This window comes from Argentina silus (genome assembly GCF_951799395.1).
Source record: "Argentina silus genome assembly, chromosome: 1".
Classification (NCBI taxonomy): domain Eukaryota; kingdom Metazoa; phylum Chordata; class Actinopteri; order Argentiniformes; family Argentinidae; genus Argentina; species Argentina silus.
In genome coordinates, this window is record NC_139655.1 from 9,165,928 (window position 1) to 9,187,606 (window position 21,679).

The following is a 21,679-nucleotide window of genomic DNA, read 5'->3' on the forward strand; positions in this document are numbered from 1 at the left end:
GTGTTGGTAAAAATGACAACCATTATTTACAACAAATTTGGCCAAGTCTCTCTTCAATGTCTTGAACAGCAGAGGCGTCTTCCAAAGCAGAGGCGTTTTTCCATATAGCCGACTTGGTTTCACTAATTCCATATTGCTGCAAATACAAACAGCTTTTTGGACTTCCAATGAGTACTGATAACCTGAGGCTCTCAAAATGCAAATTAATACAAATGCGAATTACACAAATCATCAATATAGGCTACAGGATCCATCTGACTGCAGCCATGTATTTTCTCTGAAATATGTAAAGGGGAAAGGAGGTGTGCAGGCAGCGAGCATGGTGTTATTTCTATTACAGTATATTGGATGACTATCATTAATATTCCATTCACCCAGGTCAATGTAACATCGATAGGTTTAGGCTATGTACATACCCATCCCAGGCATGATACTCCCACCCAAGTCTGTAAATAGAGATGTGCCAAAAGTGAGATTTGTTTTGCTCGGATCTGTTAATGACAGGCCTGTTTGCTACAGTTGAAAACAACTATCACCAGTAGGCTAAATCTAGATTTTCGTTAATACATGGAGCAAATAAAATAATGTAATGTAATTGACGATTATTTTTGTTATGAGCATGGTGTTATTTATCACTCAATGGCAAAGGTAAAGTAAAGATGTTCATGTGATCTCATCAATCATTTGTATGATATTGTACATAAAGTAACATACCCAGAAAACATAAAGATGTTTATGTATGACCTCCGTGTGAAATCTTCACTTTTCCACGAAGCAATTCAGTACATTAGCACCAATTTACATGGTGGTGTTAGACCTTAGGAAAAATAATTTTATATTGGATATTCAGACTTCAATCTTCATTAGCTCCAGCATGACATGTCTATGACAATTATATATTCTTAATCTCGGGAGGATGGAGAATAATCAATGCCTGTTTTGAAGCTATACAGTGTTTGTTTACAAGCCTACTGTATATATTTGGTTCTGACGGGGTAAGACAGTTATACTAAGCTCTTCTCAAGAATTAAGCTCTTCTCAAGAATCAATGGCTATATATCATTAATTTAAAAAAAACATGGATGTACCAGTCCCCCTTTAATGTACTATATACTGTACTGTAAAGATGAAATGTGCCTATCACATGTTCATGGATGTACGTATGGATGGGGGAATACAATGGCTGATGTTTCATCTGTTGCTCCTAGTTGGTACAGTACAGTACAGTCTGTTGATGTATTTTACTGTGTAGGGGTATGAACTGAAACCTATCTACAGACATAGCATTGAAATTGGATGCAAGCCCACTCCATACATTGAAAAAACACATTGCTGGTGCCTCTTTTTGCCAGTTCAGGTGTTAATTGAGCTCTTATGTCTCGCAAGCTCACCCCAATCTAATATTTTCCCTTCACACAACAGTCCTTGCTTACAGCTGAATGAAGTGAATGCTGCTCCTCTCTCCAAAGAGGACAGGGAGGAGGGTTCTTGTTGATGGTGAATGGGACAATATTTGTAGGGGTCTGGCCTATCTTTTGTAAAGACTGATTCTGAAACCAAAGTAACACAAATTGAGCTACCGATTGCTGTATAGCCAAAAACCTACTGGGGCTTTAACAACCATGCTCTCACCCCACCTTCTATCTGTTCATCACAGTGACCCAACACAAACATTACAGCCATTACAAAATCATTTGGATGTTGATTCAACACAAGAATGGAAAACATGCGATAGATTCACTCACATAGAATATATTAGGACATATTCTCTATTAAACCTTTGTAATCTTTGTTAAACCTGTCTCAGATATTTGTCACTGCAAAACATGTTTACGGTAATGACAATTGTATCACATTTTGTGTAATCGAAATGCATTCTTAATATATCGTAAACCTTCAGGTACAGTACTGTAGGTAGTATAGCAGGCAGCATTAGTGACTGTATAATTCGAGAGAGAAATGATCCAAGCCGAGCACTCATCTTCCATGTGACACAGAACTGGAACCCTGCCCAAGGAGCAAATAATTCTCACTCAATGCACCACAAAATTAGTCAGAATGCCTGTTTCTGTTGTCTGTACAGAGTTGCATAGTAATCAACTACAATTTGAACCCATTTCTTGATGTGTTTGTACAAACCTGACAAGCTATGTAAATATAAATAAAGCTTGAATTAATTTTAATGAGTGAATAACAAAAGGGCCAAAGCTAATTATCTAAATTCATCCCCTTTGAAAAATGGATAACACTGCCCCCCTGCTGAATATAAAACAAAGCCAAGTACATTAGAATATTCATTATAAAACATATTTATGTAACATTGTGAGAACTGTGTGACCGTTTGTCCCATGGGGAGTGAAGGCTGATTGCTGGGGTAGACATATAGAGATGAAACTTCAAAGCACAAAAATGTATGTTGTATTAATTCATTCTGCAGCCTGCAGGGACTAAAGGAAGTATATACTGTACCATTACTTGTTTCTATTTGCTATACTCTAGCCTCTATTTCTGTTCTCTGTCATGTCACTGATAAAGTATGTGATGCTTGTTTTTCATTTGGTCGTGCACATGGCAGAAAAGATGGTTCAGTGAAGATTCAATTCATTAGGAGTACAATATAATTTAACAGTGGATGAGAGGCACAGTGACATTGAGCTCTGACCCTCGTCATGGATGTAGTACATCTCAGATCCAACTGGCCAAAACAATTTTGTAACCACTATTGTAGTTGTAAGATACAAGCCGGGGGTAGGATTTCATTCTATCTACAGTGCAAGCAAGGACACTGGCAGCAAGGAAACCATTAACTCTGTTAAAGTGAAATCTTCCAACAAAGGTCAAAGTAGTGCCATGTTGTTAATTCTTAGAATAATCTACATGCTAATCCCCATGTTATCGATTCACAAAGTGATTACCTGCTGTTTTCAACAGTTTCTATAAACACAGGGTTTTCTTCTGAAAATGATTATGGGTTTGACATGTTGTTATTCCAGGCCCCCCTCCTTGAATCCCTTTCACAAAGACAAGCCAGACTTTTGTCGTGTTAATTATTGGCTTTGCTCTTGAAATACTTATACCCTCGCACCTTATGAATATGTGCAGGAACCTTTGCCTCCTGCTGTGATGTTGCTGTGGTTTTGGGAATGGAGCCGATGTATGGCCGATGGAACATCATAAGAGTGTAGAGATATCTCAAATTCTATAAAATTTGAGATATACTGTAGAGCTCAGCATTGTGATGTACTGGTATCTGGTCCTTTCAACATGACCTTCTCTGTCATTGTGGCGGGAAAATGGTGAAGAGCAGACTCATTCCAAGGCGATAATGAGCGAAAACTTAAACTGTTGTCAATGCTGTGATCTTCTAGAGATATCTTGATCTTGAGTTTATAGCATTGTAACACTGTTGCTTGTATTTACAATGACAACTTCCTCTATGAGAGCAAGCGCTGATGTCACACTCTAGTGCCTACAGAAAATTGGACACATTTTGCACTAGTTAAATAAACAAGTAAATCAAGTGTTTTGTTGTTGTCTGTTTGCTTGAGCTCCTAAGGTTGCAACCCATTATTTTGACAGACATGGCGTGCTGAAGACCCATCACTTGAGGGTGGGCAAGTCTGGCTATATTGTCATAGCATTGACATTACTACATGAGGTGATGCCTTGAACTTGCATATACTGTATACCAAGGATTCTACTTTTAACTCCTTGTGTATACTAATTTTTCAGAGTGCAATATCTAATGTGCTTCTGTTTTGGAGGAATATTATTCTGATTTCTGATGTTAATAAACCATGTTTATCCTTTTATGACTCTGAGGCTTTAGTGAACCCACCACCTCCCTCACCATCTGCCTGTGCTTTCATCCCATGTACTCAGATAACTGTGGATGATTTCTTTAGGGCTCATGATGAGCATTTCAGGCCGCTATTACAGGATGTATTTTCAATAGCATTGGAAATTAAAGAAATCATTATTTTCCTAACTATGATTTGAATGGATCAAAGAGTTGGCTTGCTCAGAGACACTTTGGTACATTTTGTGAACGGTGCACACCCACCTCAAGTCTTAGTGTACTATAGATGTGCAATTTTGTCCTTTGAAGCACTAATGATAAGGAATGGGATTAAGCATTACTTACTATGTGTGTGGCCCAACAGAGTTCGATCCTACCATAAAGCTCTTTGATTTGATATTTAGAAGACTGGCTCTTTTTGAAGTGTGTGTCTCATTGGAGATGATTGGTCTGTGTTCATTTCCACTCTGAAACCCTGTACAGTATGACCTTGAACATTGAAGTAATAGAGTGAAATTGGAACATAAAAAAAAAGGTAAAAACCAGAGGGCCAAAGCAGATGTCAAGGCTCAATGAGTTTTTTTTCCAATTCTGAATAAACTCTGAATGCCCAGCTTCAAAAAGACAGCTCAACATATTACACAAACCTTCATTGCAGGCTATTACTACATCCTGTGTGTGTGCCTAAACTCACATCTTCTCAGCAAGATGTTCTCAATTTGAATTACAGCAGGAGGAGAAAATAGTTCATCCACTTACCAGACATCTTGAATTCAAATATGGATGTGGTAAAATGGTACTTTGTTAAATATCTGTTCTTTCCAGACACCTTTTAAAACATGCATGAATTCTCAAACCTAACAATGTGCACCTTATTCAAATGGCCAGTAAAAATGTGTTCCCTCGGGCACTACTCATCAGTCGAGGATGAGGTCACCGTTTTCCCCTTTCCCCTGTGGCGGTCTGGAAAAAAAAAAAACATTGTACATTTTCTTTCATTTCAGATTATCATTATTTTGCACAGACATAATTGTAGGACTGGATGTGGTAAAACATAATGTGACTCTGAAAGAGTTGGGCGTCACTCACTCAGAAGGTTTCAAACCAACATAGAGAAATACAGAGTGTATTGAAGTACTGCAAATGCAAGGCAAATTAAACAATACAATTAATTGGCAAAACTACAATATGACCTTGGAGGGCTGTCCACATTGCTGTTAAAGTAGATTGAATGTATGTTGATTAGCTACTGTATATCTTATCATGTTTACCTCAGTTAGTCAGCTGCAGTAGAACAGAAAAGCCATGTCTACAGTAAACAAGTTGTCCCCCAAGAATGATGTAGCACCCGTCCTCAAGTGATCCTCCATCCTCAAGTGAATTGGTGACAATTATTCAAACGTATGTTTTGTGGATTAATGAGACAGAGAATAAAAACAATTTTGCATTTTTTCCTTTGTTGAACATTATAATTGGATAGCTCAAGATTCAAGATTCTTTATTTGTCATGTGCATACAAGTATACAGTGAAATGCAAAAGTGACGGTGCCACAGAGTAGTGCAACAATAAGTTTTAAAATAGAATAAAATAAAATAAAATAGAAGTACTAAAAAATATAAACAGTATGAACAGTATAAACAGTATAAACAGTATAAACAACGGTGAAGCAATGTATGCAATGGAATGGCAATATACAATGGCAATGACAGGTTTACAGTACAGATAATTACAGTGGAGGATGAGTCTGCAATGGATGATTATGTGTGTGCATATGTGTTATGATGTCAATGAGTGTGTGAGTGACTTGAGGGGGAATGAGGGGGTAGAAGCTCTCTATGGACAGTATGTCAGATATCTATATATCTGTAGTTTCACCAAAAAAGGTAAACAAATATGGTAGTCACTAGTCAGACTGTTACAATGAAATCCAAATTCAAACTTGTCACCTGACTGTTAAACTGGGTTACATCCTTACCCCAACTTATTCCTCTTGAGCAAGGAGGTTCGATTACTGTGGTCAAATTAGCCATTGTGAATAACAGTAAAACAGCACTACTGTAACGGTTCATCGATTCCCCATAAAAGGAGCTGAGACTAATAACTTGAATGAGAGCCACGTTTCATGGCCATTTACTGTAATTACCGAATTAATTAAAAGAGCAGAGGTGCAACTTGTGAGGAAACATGAGAGGACGCTAAGTGGAGAAGTGAAGATGAAGGCACAGGGAATGATGAAAGAATGAGAAATGGTGGATCATCTTGGTGTCACAGTCTCTCAGGTAACATTTTAGATAAAGTTGTGCTTACAGTATAACAAGTAAACAAATAAACACAACACAGTATACAAGTGTTACTACAGTTATGAGAGTAGTCTGAGCAGTCAAATATTAAGGAGTGTCGTGATGTGAGTGTGGATCAGACGGGGCTAGTGGAGGTAGAAGTCAGAGGACAGGCTCACATGTTTGATACCATTCCTCATTCCATTTCATGCATTACAATGAGCCCGTCCTCCGATTTCTCCACTGGTGTGGGTAGATGAGGAACTGTGATGCTGTCCTCACTCTGTCATATCTGATACATCTGTGGCTGTGTGGAAAGTTTTGCCCTAGTTCTGAAATCCAGAGGTCTTGAGGTGAGGAGGAAAGGTTTGCCTCAGGCGAATGCAGCTGTGTGATGGTCTGTTGCAGGGAGTTTACCGTACCCCACAGGGACAAAACAACTCTCTGGTCAGTCTAAATCTCTGACCTACCTGGCTGGGAAAAATCAGCACAAAATCCATTTATTTATTTATCTACGTGCTATCCAAGATATCCAAGATCCTAGATCCTAAACTTAAATACAGACACGAAATGTCTTCTACATCCACAATGATCGATGTCTTAATATTCACATTTTATGTTAGACGGAGTAACAATTAGTAACTATTGCTCTCCGGCATGACTCAGGGATGAACGTTATTGGAAAATCAATGCTTGTTTTATTTTAGTATTGTTCCAATTTCCTTTTGAGTCACGGAGGCACTCAAAGTGATACAGAGCCACCACAAATCAGTGTTCTTCACACATTACCGTCCTTCAAAAGCACAGCCTGGCTTTTTCAGTGATGACAAAATCCTATTATTATCGTAAGGAATAATTCAAAATGTTTCCATGTTAGAAAGTGCAAATTTTCACCTGTTGGGACTATTGTCACCCCATAATGCAGTGTGAAATGGTTGGAGTACTACTCTACACACAAACACTCACAAACATTCACTCCAATCACTTTCATTTCCCCTAAAATAGCAACAAAAACATTGAGAAAATGTACATATCACCACAGATAAGGGTCTATCAATATGTGGACATGTATCTAGTCCATGGCTTATTGCCATAGGGCAGCATCACTGGTTCTATATCATTGTTGTGCCAGTGCCGTTTTTTCCTTGACTGCCTGCTGGTGCATCTGTCAGGGGGGCCATTTAATAGCACATCAGAGGATATAGTAAAAATTGACAAATACATTAATCTTGCAACCTACCTGCTTCCATGGATTTGCCCCAGCTTTGATGCTCAGATGGTCATAAATCTCAAACAGTAATGATTATGAGCAGCATAGAATCACACAAGGCCATGGTGAATGTACTGTATGAAATATGCAATATGTTTAATCCAGTACAGTGTGTCTTGGAATATCAGTAGACTTGCTTATAGGAAAAGTTCATTATTTAGTTGTCAACTGCAGGTTGATGAGGGACAGTTTTATCCTTCGGGTGGTGTTAGCCCATAGCAACCATCACCATGAAGGTATGAATCCATTCACAACATGCCTGAAAATAGAAAGATTGATAGGTAATACTATAAACATTGGCTTACAGTACGGTAAACTGTGAAACTCTGACTGTTCCTTCAGCAGGTATATTAGCACCAATGTTGCAATTAACACTATTTATCATCAGACACTATTGACATGTGAACAGCTACCATAAGCTATAAACCATCAATTACAGCGAATTTGCATTCCCACACAATTAAAAGTCATTGCACAAGGTTTGTAGGTCAAGTATGATTTGTATGAGGGCTTTTAAAAGTTTCATCCTGTCAATGCAAGGTAAAAACATGTAGAAATGATTCCAAGCTGCCTTAATCTGAACTTGAAATGAGGGTTGTAGGTATTGTAAGCATCCAGTGCCAGCGTAATGGTGGAGGTGAGGTAGCTTTGCGTCTTATCTGTCTGGTGTGGTGTGTGAACTGTTTAGTATTAGGCTTGTCCTGTAGTGACTGACACAGGAGTGACATGATGTGTCTGTTCACTGATGGAGCAGTAATGGAGCCTCATCCTAGAGCCCTAAGCCCTCTGGTCACCCGTCCACAGCCTGGGCCATTATTCCACCTACTGGGCTACAGTGGATTACGGACGCACTCACATAATGGCCTAGACACCCTAGGGCTGTGTGTCTGTGTGTGTGTGTGTGTATGTGTGTGTGTGCACATGCGTGCACATGAGTGCGTGCGTGCACGTGTATGTGAAGGGGCTAAATGGGTTTCAGTTCTATTGGACGGGATCTGTGTCAGAAACAATGCGTTCTCTCATTGTCTGAGGGGTATCACTTAGAATGACATGCAGTATGAAATTATAGATTTCATAAACAGTATTTTGGTTTTTATTGAGAAGGTGATAGTATTCCAGATTGTTGTTTGATGACTGGCCCATTACATCAACGTATAAAAGATCCATTAGATATTTCTGTTTGAGATGCCGTCGTTGTCATTTCCCTCAGACAATGATTTTGTCAGGAACATTGTCGGCTAAAAGCCTCTGCCCGGCGTGCCTTAAAATACAGAGCTTAATCAATAGCCGGATACATTCACATACAGACACACATAATGTACAAACACACACACCACACAGACCACACACACAATCGCTCACTCTCACACACACTAAGATAATCCATGTAATGGATTTCTGCCTGAGTTGATTTAGGTCATAAGGTTACCTGGCACCTCTGGCAAACTGTATTATTTTACATTCTAATATTGTCATAACCGTTTCCATTTCCACTTGGCTGGTGCTTGGTGACAGGTCAGTCAGGGGACTCAGGGAAGGTTTAGTGGTGGATGCATGATGGAGGATGAGGTATTCTTTTAAAACATACAGTACAGACCAAGGTTACCTCAGCAAGCCCTCACTTTCATTCACCTCCCTTGTGTCTTTAACACTCTTGAACTATTCATCCTTTTCCTCCATATTCATGTCTCTTGCTCTCTCTCATTTTGTTCACTTTTGTTTAAATAATCAAGTCAAATCAAAGTTTATTTATCATATACATATAATATATGCTTCGAGAGGCTGGTCTTAGCTCAACTCAAGACCTGCCTACCACCCACACTGGACCCCTTTCAATTCGCCTACCGGCAGAACAGGAGTACAGAGGATTTCACTCCGCCCTGTCCCACCTCGACAAGACTAACTCTTATGTGAGAATGCTGTTCATTGACTTCAGTTCAGCATTCAACACCATCATCCCCTCCAAACTGATCTCCAAACTCAGGCAACTGGGCATCAACTCCTCCCTCTGCAACTGGATTCTGGACTTCCTAACCAACAGGCCGCAGTCTGTTAGGCTTCACAACCACACCTCCTCAACCCTCACCCTGAACACCGGCGTTCCACAAGGCTGTGTGCTGAGCCCCCTCCTTTACTCCCTCTTCACCTACGACTGCACACCTGTACATGGCTCAAACACCATTGTTAAGTTTGCAGACGACACAACGGTGATTGGTCTCATCAGCAACAACGATGAGTCGGCCTACAGGGAGGAGGTCCAGCACCTAACAGTGTGGTGCAACGACAATAACCTGGCTCTCAACACCAGGAAGACCAAAGAGCTCATTGTGGACTTCAGGAAGTCTAAAGCTGGCGCACACACCCCCATCCTCATCAACGGGACTGAGGTGGAGCGAGTCACCAGCTTCAAGTTTCTGGGTGTCCACATCTCTGAGGACCTCTCCTGGACCCTCAACACCTCCACCCTGATAAAGAAGGCTCACCAGTGTCTCTTCTTCCTGAGGAGACTAAAGAAGGTCCATCTGTCTCCTCAGATCCTGGTGAACTTCTGCCGCTGCACCATCGAGAGTATCCTTACCAACTGTGTCACAGTATGGTATGGCAACTGCTCGGCATCTGACCGGAAAGCACTGCAGAGGGTGGTGAAAACTGCCCAACGCATCACCGGTTCCTCACTCCCCTCCATCGAGGCTGTCCAGGGCAAACGATGCTTGCGCAAGGCACGCAGCATCGTCAAGGACACTTCTCACCCCAACCATAGACTTTTCACCCCACTCCCCTCCGGGAGGCGCTACAGGTCTCTCCGCACCCGAACCAGCAGGTTCAGAGGCAGCTTCTTCCCTGTGGCTGTCACCCTACTGAACTCGAACACTGCACCTACCTGACAACCTACCAACCCCTGCAACCCCTGCAACCCCCCCCCCACCCGGACAATTGCACTATTACTCCCCTCCCCTGCTCTGACTCAATACCACTGCTCTTCTGTACATATCTGTCCATACTGTTCATACTGTTCATACTGTTCATAATGCACATAATGCACATATCCTTATATTTTCTTTAATACTACTGTTAATACTCTGCACATACTGTACATACCTGTTTATACTGTTCATACGGCTTTCCATATTTATATTTATTCTGCTATCTACCTCATGTTACTGTTAATACATATATACTGCTAGACTGCATTACTTATACAGCTCATATACTGCTACACTGTTCATACTGTAACTTATTTATTCTGCTATAATACTAATGCTTACTCATACACTGCTTACACTGCACTACTTATATTATACTGCACTACTTACTGCTCATATATTGCACTACCTGTAAATACTGTTCATTGCACTTTCTGCTATTTTGCACTTCTGGTTAGACGCTAACTGCATTTCGTTGTCTCTGTACTTGTACTCTGCACAATGACAATAAAGTTGAATCTAATCTAATCTAATCTATATATATATATATATATATATATATATATATGATGCAATGAAATGCTTAGGGCAAGCTAGCTCCTCAACAATGCAGCAAACAATCAACAATGCAATACAATATAATAATTAAAAAAATAACATAAGCTGGCAAAGTGTATAGCAACAGTAATATTGGCCAAAAGCAATAGTAGGCCAGATGGTAACAGAGAGAACAGGGCAAGTGCTGCGGTCCTTGATGATCTTCCCAGCCTTCCTCTTGCACCTCCCGGAGTAGATATCCTGTACCCCTGCTTCCTCCTGAAGTCCGCGATCAGCTTAATTTTGCTGATGTCAACGGAGAGATTATTATCCTGGCACCAGTCCGTCAGGACTCTTACCTCATCCCTGTAGGCTGTCTCATCAGTGTCAGTGATCAGGCCAACCAGAGTGGTGTCATCAGCAAGCTTTATGATGAAGTTGGAGCTGTGCGTGGCCACACAGTCATGGGTGAACAGGGAGTACAGCAGGGGACTGAGCACACAGCCATGGGGGGCCCCCGTGTTGAGAGTCAGAGTGAGGAGGTGATGCTGGCTACCCTCACCACCTGGGGTTAGGGTTAGGGTTAGACTATGCTGTTGAATGCTGAACTGTAGTCAATGAACAGCATTCTCACATAGGTATCTTTCTTGTCCAGGTGGGATAGGGCAGTGTGCAGGGCGAGAGCAATGGTGTCATCAGTGGATCTGTTGGGGCGGTACACAAATTGGAGTGGGTCCAGTGTGGCAGATAGTGTGGAGTTGATGTGGGTCTTAACCAGTCTCTCAAAGCACTTTATGTTATATCTTCGTAGTCATTAAGGCAGGTCTTAACCTTGTTTTTTTTTTGGGCTGTTACGACTGAAATTTCGTCTACGTCAAGGGGCTGTAGAGGAGTTGCAACAAAAAGTAGTACACCAAACTTATTGTAGGAATTAAACAACAGGCCACAAACCAACTAATATATGGACACACGCCAAGGGAAAAAGGGAACTATGAGCGGTGCCAAAGCAAAGAAATCAACAAAAGTGATCTCCTAAACTAGTGCAATAGTGGGCTATACTATCAAGGCTATGCTAAAATGCTAACCCTACAACCTAATAAAATAAAACATGATGCAGATTATAATACGGATGTGATTCGAACAGCGAGACAACAGCTAACACACAGTCACAATGAAACGGGTCAACCCCCGAAGGGAAGACAGGCGGAGCTTATGAAGGAAACGGACAACCCTCTGATTGGACAGGAACAAATGAGTGATGACGGGGACGAATGACCAATTAGGACCAGGGAAAAACAGAAGGAAACACAAAACACAAGGACACGGACATGCAGGAGTGGGAACATAACATGGGCACTTTAACAGTTGTGGTCTCCTTAAAACAGGTGTGGATTACGGACTGGGACAAGGAGAAATTGAATATATCTGTGAATACATCTGGCAGCTGGTCAGCGCATGTTGTGAGGACGCATCCACAGATGCCATCTAGGACAGCTGCTGTCTAGGACGGCTGCTTTGCGGATGTTGACACGTTTAAAAGCCGTCAGCCACAGTGATCAATAGCACACTGTCGTCGTGGGTAGCGGGAGCCTTTGTGGAGGGCTCCTTGTTGCTTCCCTCAAACTGAGTGTAGAAGGAGTTGAGTTTGTCAGGAAGCAAAGCATCAGTGCACAAACTGCCAGGTCTCCCTTTATAGTCCGTAATCGTCTGCAGCCCATACCACATACCTCTCAAGTCAGTGCCTTGGTACTGTGAATCTATCTTGTATTTTCTCTTAGCATCTCTGATGGCTTTTAGTAGGTCGTATCTGGATTTTTGGTTTTCATCCAAATTCCTAGAGTTGTATGCAGTGGTCTGTGCTTTTAGCAAAGCACGGATGTCGCCGTTAATCCAAAGCTTTTGGTTGGGGAATGACCAACAGTGACAGTGGGGACAGCGTCATCGATACATTTCCTGATAAAGCCAATGACAGAATCTGTGTATTCATTCATGTTATCATCCACGGCAAGCCGGAACATGTTCCAGACGCTGCAGTCGAAACACCCCTGGAGCGTAAAATCTGATTGGTCGCTCCAGCATTGAACATGGTGGTGACATTTGTTTCAGCTTCTGTCTCTTGGTCGGCAATAGCAGAATAGAGGCATGGTCAGACTTGCCAAATGGAGGTTGTGATTGTGCTTTGTAGCCATCTCAAAATGGAGTGTAAAAATGGTCAAGTGTGGGACACGAAATATGCTGATGGACCTGAATAGGAATCTCGTCTGGTTTGCCTGGGTGAAGTCTCTGGCCACAATGAAAACGGCCTGTGGATGTGCCGCTTCCAGTTTATTGACTATTCCGTACAGTACTTTGAGTGCAATGGTAGTGTCGGCTTGGTGGTATGTATACAGCGGTGATGATAACAGACAAGAATTCCCGTGGTAGATAGAAGGGTCTAAATACCACATCTCACCTTTCTCTCTCTCTCTTTGTTTGGTTTATCTGGACAGACCATCTGAGGTGGCTTTAGGGGATTCATTTTACTCTTCAGGGTGATCTCTGCACCATGCAGCCACCATATAGAATTAGGATTAATTAGTAAGGAATTGTCTGTGCGTAAACCTTAGCTTAGTGTTTAAATAAGTAGGAGTTGAAATACGCTCATGGCACTTTTGCATAAGTGTGTTGCAACCCGAGTCAAAACAGGTCAAATGAATGCCTTTTAAAGGGATAGTTCACTTTTTACACCTTATAGTCAGATGGTTCCTTACCCTGAAGGTAGTCTTTCGACCAGTAGAAACTCTAATCCATGGTTCAGATTTGTTTAAATAGCCACCACTAACTTCAACTAACATTAGCCACCACTAACATAGAAACAGTTGGTGTGAATGGGATCAGTAGCCAAAGTTCCACAATGCATGGTTAAATCAACTTAAATTAACTTTCTGACTTGGTTGGTAGTAACTTTGAGGGGGTTTGGCCACAAATGTTGAACAAATGTTGAACTACTGATACCGTTTACACCCACTGATTTTTTGTTAGCAGTTAGCTGATGTTAGTAGTGCCTTTTTAAACAAGTTCCATTTCTCCTGCCCCATGGCCCTTTTTTTTTGTGTATTTGTACTGGAATTCTCAATATGTTACTCATACGATGCAATGACACACCGTGGATAGGAGGCTACAGTTCAAACATAATTAAAAACATCTCTGCACCATCAGAAGAGCATGAACAAATACGCCTCCATCATGTTGACATGCTGTTGAAATCCTGTACTTGAATGTGGCATTCAAATAGTTTCATCATTATTCATTCTTCATATGCCCTTGTAACTGAGGTGAGTTAGTGATGAGTAACCTCGTCTGAGACATGAAGGCTTTTATGAGCGGTTCTGTCATAATGCTCAGTATACCTATGATACGTTGGTAAAGTGGAATGTCACTGGAGACCCAAACATTCAACGCTGCAAAGAGTAGTCATATTAGCCCCATTACCCAGTGCTTACCAGTACACGTCTCAAATATCAAATATAAATATGTAATCATGCAAAAAATTTACTAAAATACCTCAAATGAAATATATTTACACATTTCCTATGGAACTTCCAATACAATACAAGCTATGTTTGTCTCGAGACAGCTTACATTTTTACATTTATGGCATTTAGCAGACGCCTTTATCCAAAGCGACTTACAGCAAATACATTTGTTTAAGTAAGTGAATCATCTATCCATCAGTCATCATAAGATAAAGTAATCAATGCTCAGACCAGGGGCTATTGGCAGTCACAATGCTAGAAGAAGATGGGGTTTTTTAACAGGAGAAAAACTTGTACAGGGGGGTAGTGGGGGTGAAGAGGTCTCCAGGGTTAGGGTTAGGGTTAGTACAGGGGGGTAGTGGGGGTGAAGAGGTCTTTAGGAAGGACTGTTAAGATGTAGCCTGAAGAGATGGGTTTCCAATCAAGCTTTGTTTCCATAGTATTCTATAGTCATGATGCAATCACTTTACCAGCGCAATCACTTTACCAGCGTATAGGCATGCGTTTTTTGACACAATATCTAATATTCGTATTTTAATACTTTTGCTGTGAATTTGTATAGAGCAGGGCAACACTTTAAAAACATACCCATAGCATCCGATCATGGATGTTTAGTGTATCTGTGTCCACATAGATCTTTGTGTCAGGTTTTGTTTGCTTAGACTTTTATTAATACCTGATATCCACAGAGAGGGTATTGACCCACACAAAACTGTGTTTTGGACAGCACCACTGTCCACTTTAGTGCCAGAACCTAAGAACCTACGAACCTATGAACTGAGCTAGAGCCACATGCTTTGGACCTCCTGTCTCTGTGCCTAACAAAGAAAACGAGAGAACATACACTCACCAGCCACTTTATTAGGTACACCTTGCTAGTACCGGGTTGGACCCCCTTTTGCCTTCAGAACTGTCTTAATTCTTTGTGGCATAGATTTAACAAGGTGCTGGAAACATTCCTCAGAGATTTTGGTCCATATTGACATGATAGCATCACACAGTTGCTGCAGATTTGTCGGTTGCACATCCATGATGCGAATCTCCCGTTCCACCACATCCCAAAGGTGCTCTATTGGACTGGTGACTGTGGAGGCCATTGGAGTACAGTGAACTCATTATCATGTTCAAGAAACCAGTTTGAGATGATGTGAGATTTGTGACATGGCGTGTTATCCTGCTGGAAGTAGCCATCAGAAGATGGGTACACTGTGGTCATAAAGTGATGGACATGGTCAGCAACAATACTCAGGTAGGCTGTGGCATTTAAATGATGCTCAATTGGTACTAAGGGGCCCAAAGTGTGCCAAGAAAATATCCCCCACACCATTACACCACCACCACTAACCTTTGAGTTACTGTTGCCTTTCTATCATCTCGAACCAGTCTGGCCATTCTCCTCTGACCTCTGGCATCAACAAGGCATTTTTGCCCAGAGAACTGCCGCTCACTGGATATTTTCTCTTTTTCGGACCATTCTCTGTAAACCCTAGAGATGGTTGTGCGTGAAAATCCCAGTAGATCAGCAGTTTCTGAAATACTCAGACCAGCCCGTCTGGCACCAACAACCATACCACATTCAAAGTCACTTAAATCACCTTTCTTCCCCATTCTGATGCTCGGTTTGAACTTCAGCAGGTCGTCTTGACCATGTCTACATGCCTAAATGCATTGAGTTGCTGCCATGTGATTGGCTGATTAGATATTTGCGTTAACAAGCAGTTGAACAGGTGTACCTAATAAAGTGGCCGGTGAGTGTATATACTGTGTATATACTGTGTGTATATATATATATCGGAATTGGCCAAGAGAGGGTGTAAAGTTCAGTACAACATTTATTGTACAACTGTTATGATGATTTATTAAATCATAAACTTGTAATTAAAAGTACGTCTAAGTGATTTTATAATTTCTACGTGGGCTGAAGTAGCAAGGATGGGACATGCTAGAATCTAGAGCCTCATTGCTGTGAAGGTGAGTTTGTCCATGACCTTGCCCCAGCCCCCACTGCTGACCTATAAAACTGAGCTTCCCATTGGAATTCTACCCTCATGCATGGCCTCTGTCAGAAATTGTGTCTGACATTCTTTTTATTATCTCTATTTCTTTTTTGTTGATCTGAAGGTGGACTACTGTAGGTTATATTTCTCCATGCGAACAATAGAAACCAATAAATTAGACCTGATTGCACCAATCATACTCCCTTTCTGGGAATTAGAGAACGACATGATGGGAAAGCAAGGTCGTCCAAGCATGCAGCTCAAGCAGCAGAGAGACAGGAGGATAAAGGAGTATGCTGAAGAAACTCAGCAATTTTAAATCATCAGTCACGTAAAACCTTTTTTGTATTTTCATATTAATGAGAAATGTAGTCACCACAGCAATAACTACCATTGTCTGAATTCCTAACAGTTTGCTAAGAGTCTGCCTCTCTGCAGTCAACAACTGAATGTAAAATAGAAAAGACAGCCCCCCAAAACTGAACCTTAACTCAATCTTAATCTTAAGCACTCATTCCTCAAAACGTTGTTGGACATACAACAGCAAAGTGTGGCTGTAGCCCTTCTGGTGGACTTGGGTCACAGAGACAGGGTTTAGAAAAGGTGGAGGGATGGAGCAGTACAGATTAGATGGGAAGCTGTCAGGATAATTCCCTAACATGTGAATCAGACAGGCGGTCATGTGTGAAATGGGGAGGAAGAGAGGAGTTGGGGTGAGAGTTGGGGTGGGGTTTGAAGAGGGGAGCAGGAAAAGGAATAGTGGAACGAACATTTAGTTTTGTGTACATACTGTACTATGTATGTACCCTATTTGTGTGTCTCTGTGTGTAATGTGTATACCATATTACCGTTTTGCTTTTGGGTTTGCAGAGATAGGCCTACTGTTGTGTTTTTAAATTAATTGTTTGGCTGTGATAAGTTAAATGATACATGTTCAATTAGAGTTAGTGGTAAAAGTGTTATTGGGGCAGGGCTGAGTGTAAGACAAATGTGATACCATGAAGAGGACACATTGAGTTCCCTATGTTAGCCTTGGTTCAGTAGTGTGCAATCTATCAGACCGTATAAAATCAGATCTAAGAGGTAGTCACATACAATGATGCAACTGTATTGATTTTAATTATCCTGTTACTGAGCCTGGAGGTCCTATAAAAACAGATAAGTTAAAGTCCTCCGACTAATTACACACTGAGAGGGCTCATGCATTCATTTTGCTGTTGATTAAAGTTGCTTCGATTTATGTTAAATAATGCTGCAATACAAATGCAAAACGGATTAGCTTTGACAGAGAGAAAGAGGGGGAGGGAGGGAGTTGGAGAGAGAATGTGTGGGTGGATGTTAAGGTGAGGGTGTAAAGCTTGAATGCTTCAGCACCATTGCCACCACAAACAGTGCTGACCTGTGATGAAACCTCTCAGTGGTGGGAATCAGCTTTCGAAAGCCCCTCTAGAGACACCCTCAGGGGATTAATACTGTTTTGGGTGTGTGTGTGTGTGTGTGTGTGTGTGTGTGTGTGTGTGTGTCCATGAGGAACAGATGAAGAGAGTGAATCATTGTATATTGTGTGTGTGTGTGTGTGTGTGTGTCCATGAGGAACAGATGAAGAGAGTGAATCATTGTACATTGTGTGTGTGTGTGTGTGTGTGTGTGTGTGTGTGTGTGTTTGCGTGTGTGTGCGTGCGTGCATCCATGTGTGCGTGCGTCCATGCATGTGTGTGTATCTCTCATTGGCACTGACATGAGTGTGGAACAGGGGGGCTGAAATGGTCCAAAGTAGAGCTAATTAATACTGACAACAGACGTCACATCAAACAGAGATCATGTGAACTGCATGCGCTCGCTTCCCTCTGCGGTGCTCAATCGACTCCTCTGTTTTCACTACTCTGGGTGCCAGATTACTTTTGACAGAAAACATACAAATAAAACACTACCACGGCTTAAAGTGAGTGGCTGGCGGAGATACCCACTGCGTAAATTATTCATACTTTGACTTGCTAAAGGAACGAAAGCCTCTGTTTTTCCTGTAATCCCAGTAAAGCTTTCCGTAATAGTGCAGCTCTCAAGAGTTTCCTCTCACAAGACTCTATTCATCAAACTTTCTTATGTATGAAATCAGTGTCTGACAGGCTTTTGAAATCCTGTGGCTCTGTGTTATTATAGCATTTAGTCTCAAACAGCCTCTCAATCTAACGACTTCTCTGAGATGGTGATTGCTTTGATTTTAATTGGGATGTTCCTGGGGCACTACTGCTAATCCAGCTGGCTCTCACCAGTCAAACAAGGGGTGTTCGTGGTGAGCCTTTTGTTCCTCTATGAAAACAGCTCATCAAGGGGTGGTACAGTTTTCCCATTGGGGTGGGGAGGGGGGGGGCTTGTACTTCCCAGTGAAGTGCTGGTTAATTGAGAGGTAAAGCCAGGAAGTCATTGATGTGGGAAAAGTCAGAGACACACTAAATCCTTATCCTCTCAGGTTGAGGTTGTTGTACCACAAAGGTTGTCCACCCTTGAACCACTAAGCTATGACATATCAAACAAAAATGTAGTGGATGAAGAGCTTACTCATGTCTACACCTTTGTGTCCTCTTTCCAAAGCCTTTATCCTAGACTAACAAACCTGAGACCCACACACAAACACACACACGCACGCACACACACACAAACACACACAAACACACACACACACACACACACACACACACACTCACATGCTAGTAATATGCAGGTGCCCCTATGCTTTTTGTTTCTCATTTCATCTATCTCCTGCCCCAATTATTACACTTAACTCCATCTGATATCCTCATTTCACAATTTCGACATGATTCCAAAATAACAAATATATAAAACATAGTATTCATGATGTAGCATCAGTACCTGGGAATCCACTGTGAAACAGTCACAATTTCTCTCCCATGGAAGGTCCTCAGACCGTGAGCTCCTGACCTTGTGGGAATCAAGGAACAGTTGTGCATGACAAAAGTTTGCCACACATCGTGTTATGCTAATCGTCAATTTAGCATAACTCATCTTAAGCACAAACCCGGGGCAATCTTTCTTAAAAAGGAGTTATTCAATACATCTCTAGCTCAAAGCTGTGCCTGGGGTTATACGTCTTTTATATCAGAAGCCTAGACCGGTCATGAAAAATGCTATTTGATACCAACTTTATTTCCCACCATCTCTTCTACAGATGGCACACACTCAGCAAGAAAGCTGCAGCAGAATATCTCTACACCACATGGTTTCCTCTGCATCAACCTGCTCAGATACTGGATGGTTCAATGGTACAGTACATGCCAATCAAGACAGGAGTAAACAATGGTATGATTTCACTCCTATTAATACATGCTCGTCCGCTTCTATTGGATTGTGGAACTGACGTATTGTCCTTTAGCATGTCCCGGCCTAACATAAGTGGTCAATAGCTTCAAAACACTCAATAAAAACCAATTGAGCTCTTATTGTCCTACAAAAGCTCTATCCTAGTAGCAACGTGTTTGTGTCACTTTTTGATATTCATGTCTCCTCCGGATTAGACATAAAGACAAAGAAGATTCATTGAATACAACATCAACCAGAATGCTTTCAAGGTTAATAACATGCATGCTCAATTAATCATTAGTAAATAAACAGCTACCGTATACTTCATGATGCATCGTTGGCAGATACCATACTATTCACCACGCACCAGAAACATAAGCTCACTCATTTCACTTGTTCATAATTAAAAGGTTAGTCTCAGTGTTTGGTAAGAATAAGTCAAAGAGCGAGGGGGCAGGGGGGGGGGGGTCTTCAACAGGGGTAGATGCTGCCTGGTTCCTTGGCAGAATAAATGTGGAAGGGAACAAGCTTAGTGAGGCGGCTTAATAGCTTTCATAAATGACTCAGCACATTATTTCCAGTTGTACAGTAGTCCATTACACGCTGTGTTGCCGTTACCCGTACAGGGTTTGGCCCCCTCCTCTCTGTCCTTCTGGCTCAGGCCTGGCACTTATTCAACAACCCACTTGGGCTTGAATACAAAATGAACTCTCCGAGCCATAACTTTAAAGACAGTTCACTCCTTTTACTGCTTACTGAGGGTAGACTCAAAGTGTCAGTGACTCCTATAACCCTTTGCTCCATAAGCTCTGATGGCACAGACGATAGTTAAAAGTGTGTTGTGGCCAAAAGGAAAGGATGGAATGAGATAGATAGAAAGAGAGCTTGCTATGACCTACTGTAATTAGAGGTCCCCAGTCCTTGAGGTATAAGACCCATCAATCATGTTAATAATCCTTTGCTTCTTGATGAAGATAACCAGCCATAGGGAGTTAACATTTCCTTACTTCATCCACATGTACCGTACTCCTGAAACTGAAAAACCTAACATATATTGTCTCTCCTTGCTGTCTAACCTCAAATCAGTAGATAATAAAGAGCATACAGTGCATTTTCCTGTTCCTGTGTATTACTGTAACATAAATTGTTGAACAGTACCAGGAGCAGATGCAATGGTGTTTAAAAGACAAGTCAATACCTATGAAATGGGTAAGTTTAAATCCATATTGAATGCAATGTAAATACAGGACATTGTATGAACTGTACTCAGCAGAGACATACTGTACTGTATGAGCAAACTGCCAGCTGCAGATTTCATTATTTAGGTTGCACGACTCAAAGCTAAGCTCATGTTGGTCAGCTAGAAAACATCATATGTCCTGTAATAGTGGGCCCTATCTGTTGCAAACAACTATCGGCCAAACAAATCCAGCTGTGACCTCCTATTCATCTCTCTGTGCCCTTCAACCTACAGTATATATCTCTCTCTACCCTTCTGTGGCACTCTCTAAAATGCTTCTTCTTTGTTTCACAACACTGGGCCCTGCCTTATTTTTGCCCCTGCTTTCCCCTGCCTCTATCTCTCTCTATCATCCCCCATCACAAAAACCCTAGAGCGAGACACCCATGCCATGGCTCAAATGCTGGTGTGGTGAGGTATGGTCGCGCTTACCTCAAGGTCAAGAGTGCTTAGCTGGATATTAAGGCGACAGGCGAGTAGAGAGCCCAAGCAGGATGACAATGCAATTACTGGTCTTGTCCAACATTCACCACAGAGAAAGAGAGAGAGAGAGAGCGAGAGAGAGAGAGAGCGCAAGCAAGCTAGCGAGAGAAAGAGAATGAGACAGAGAGGGTTAATATCTCTCTAACTCCATAGGACCAATCAGACATCAGCATGAATGTAACCGTGTGATGGTTAGCTCAACACACACACACACACACACACACACACACACACACACACCCACACACACACACACACACACACAGGACACAGAGATCGGCTGATAGGAATTGAAATGGCTCATTAAATCGCCAAA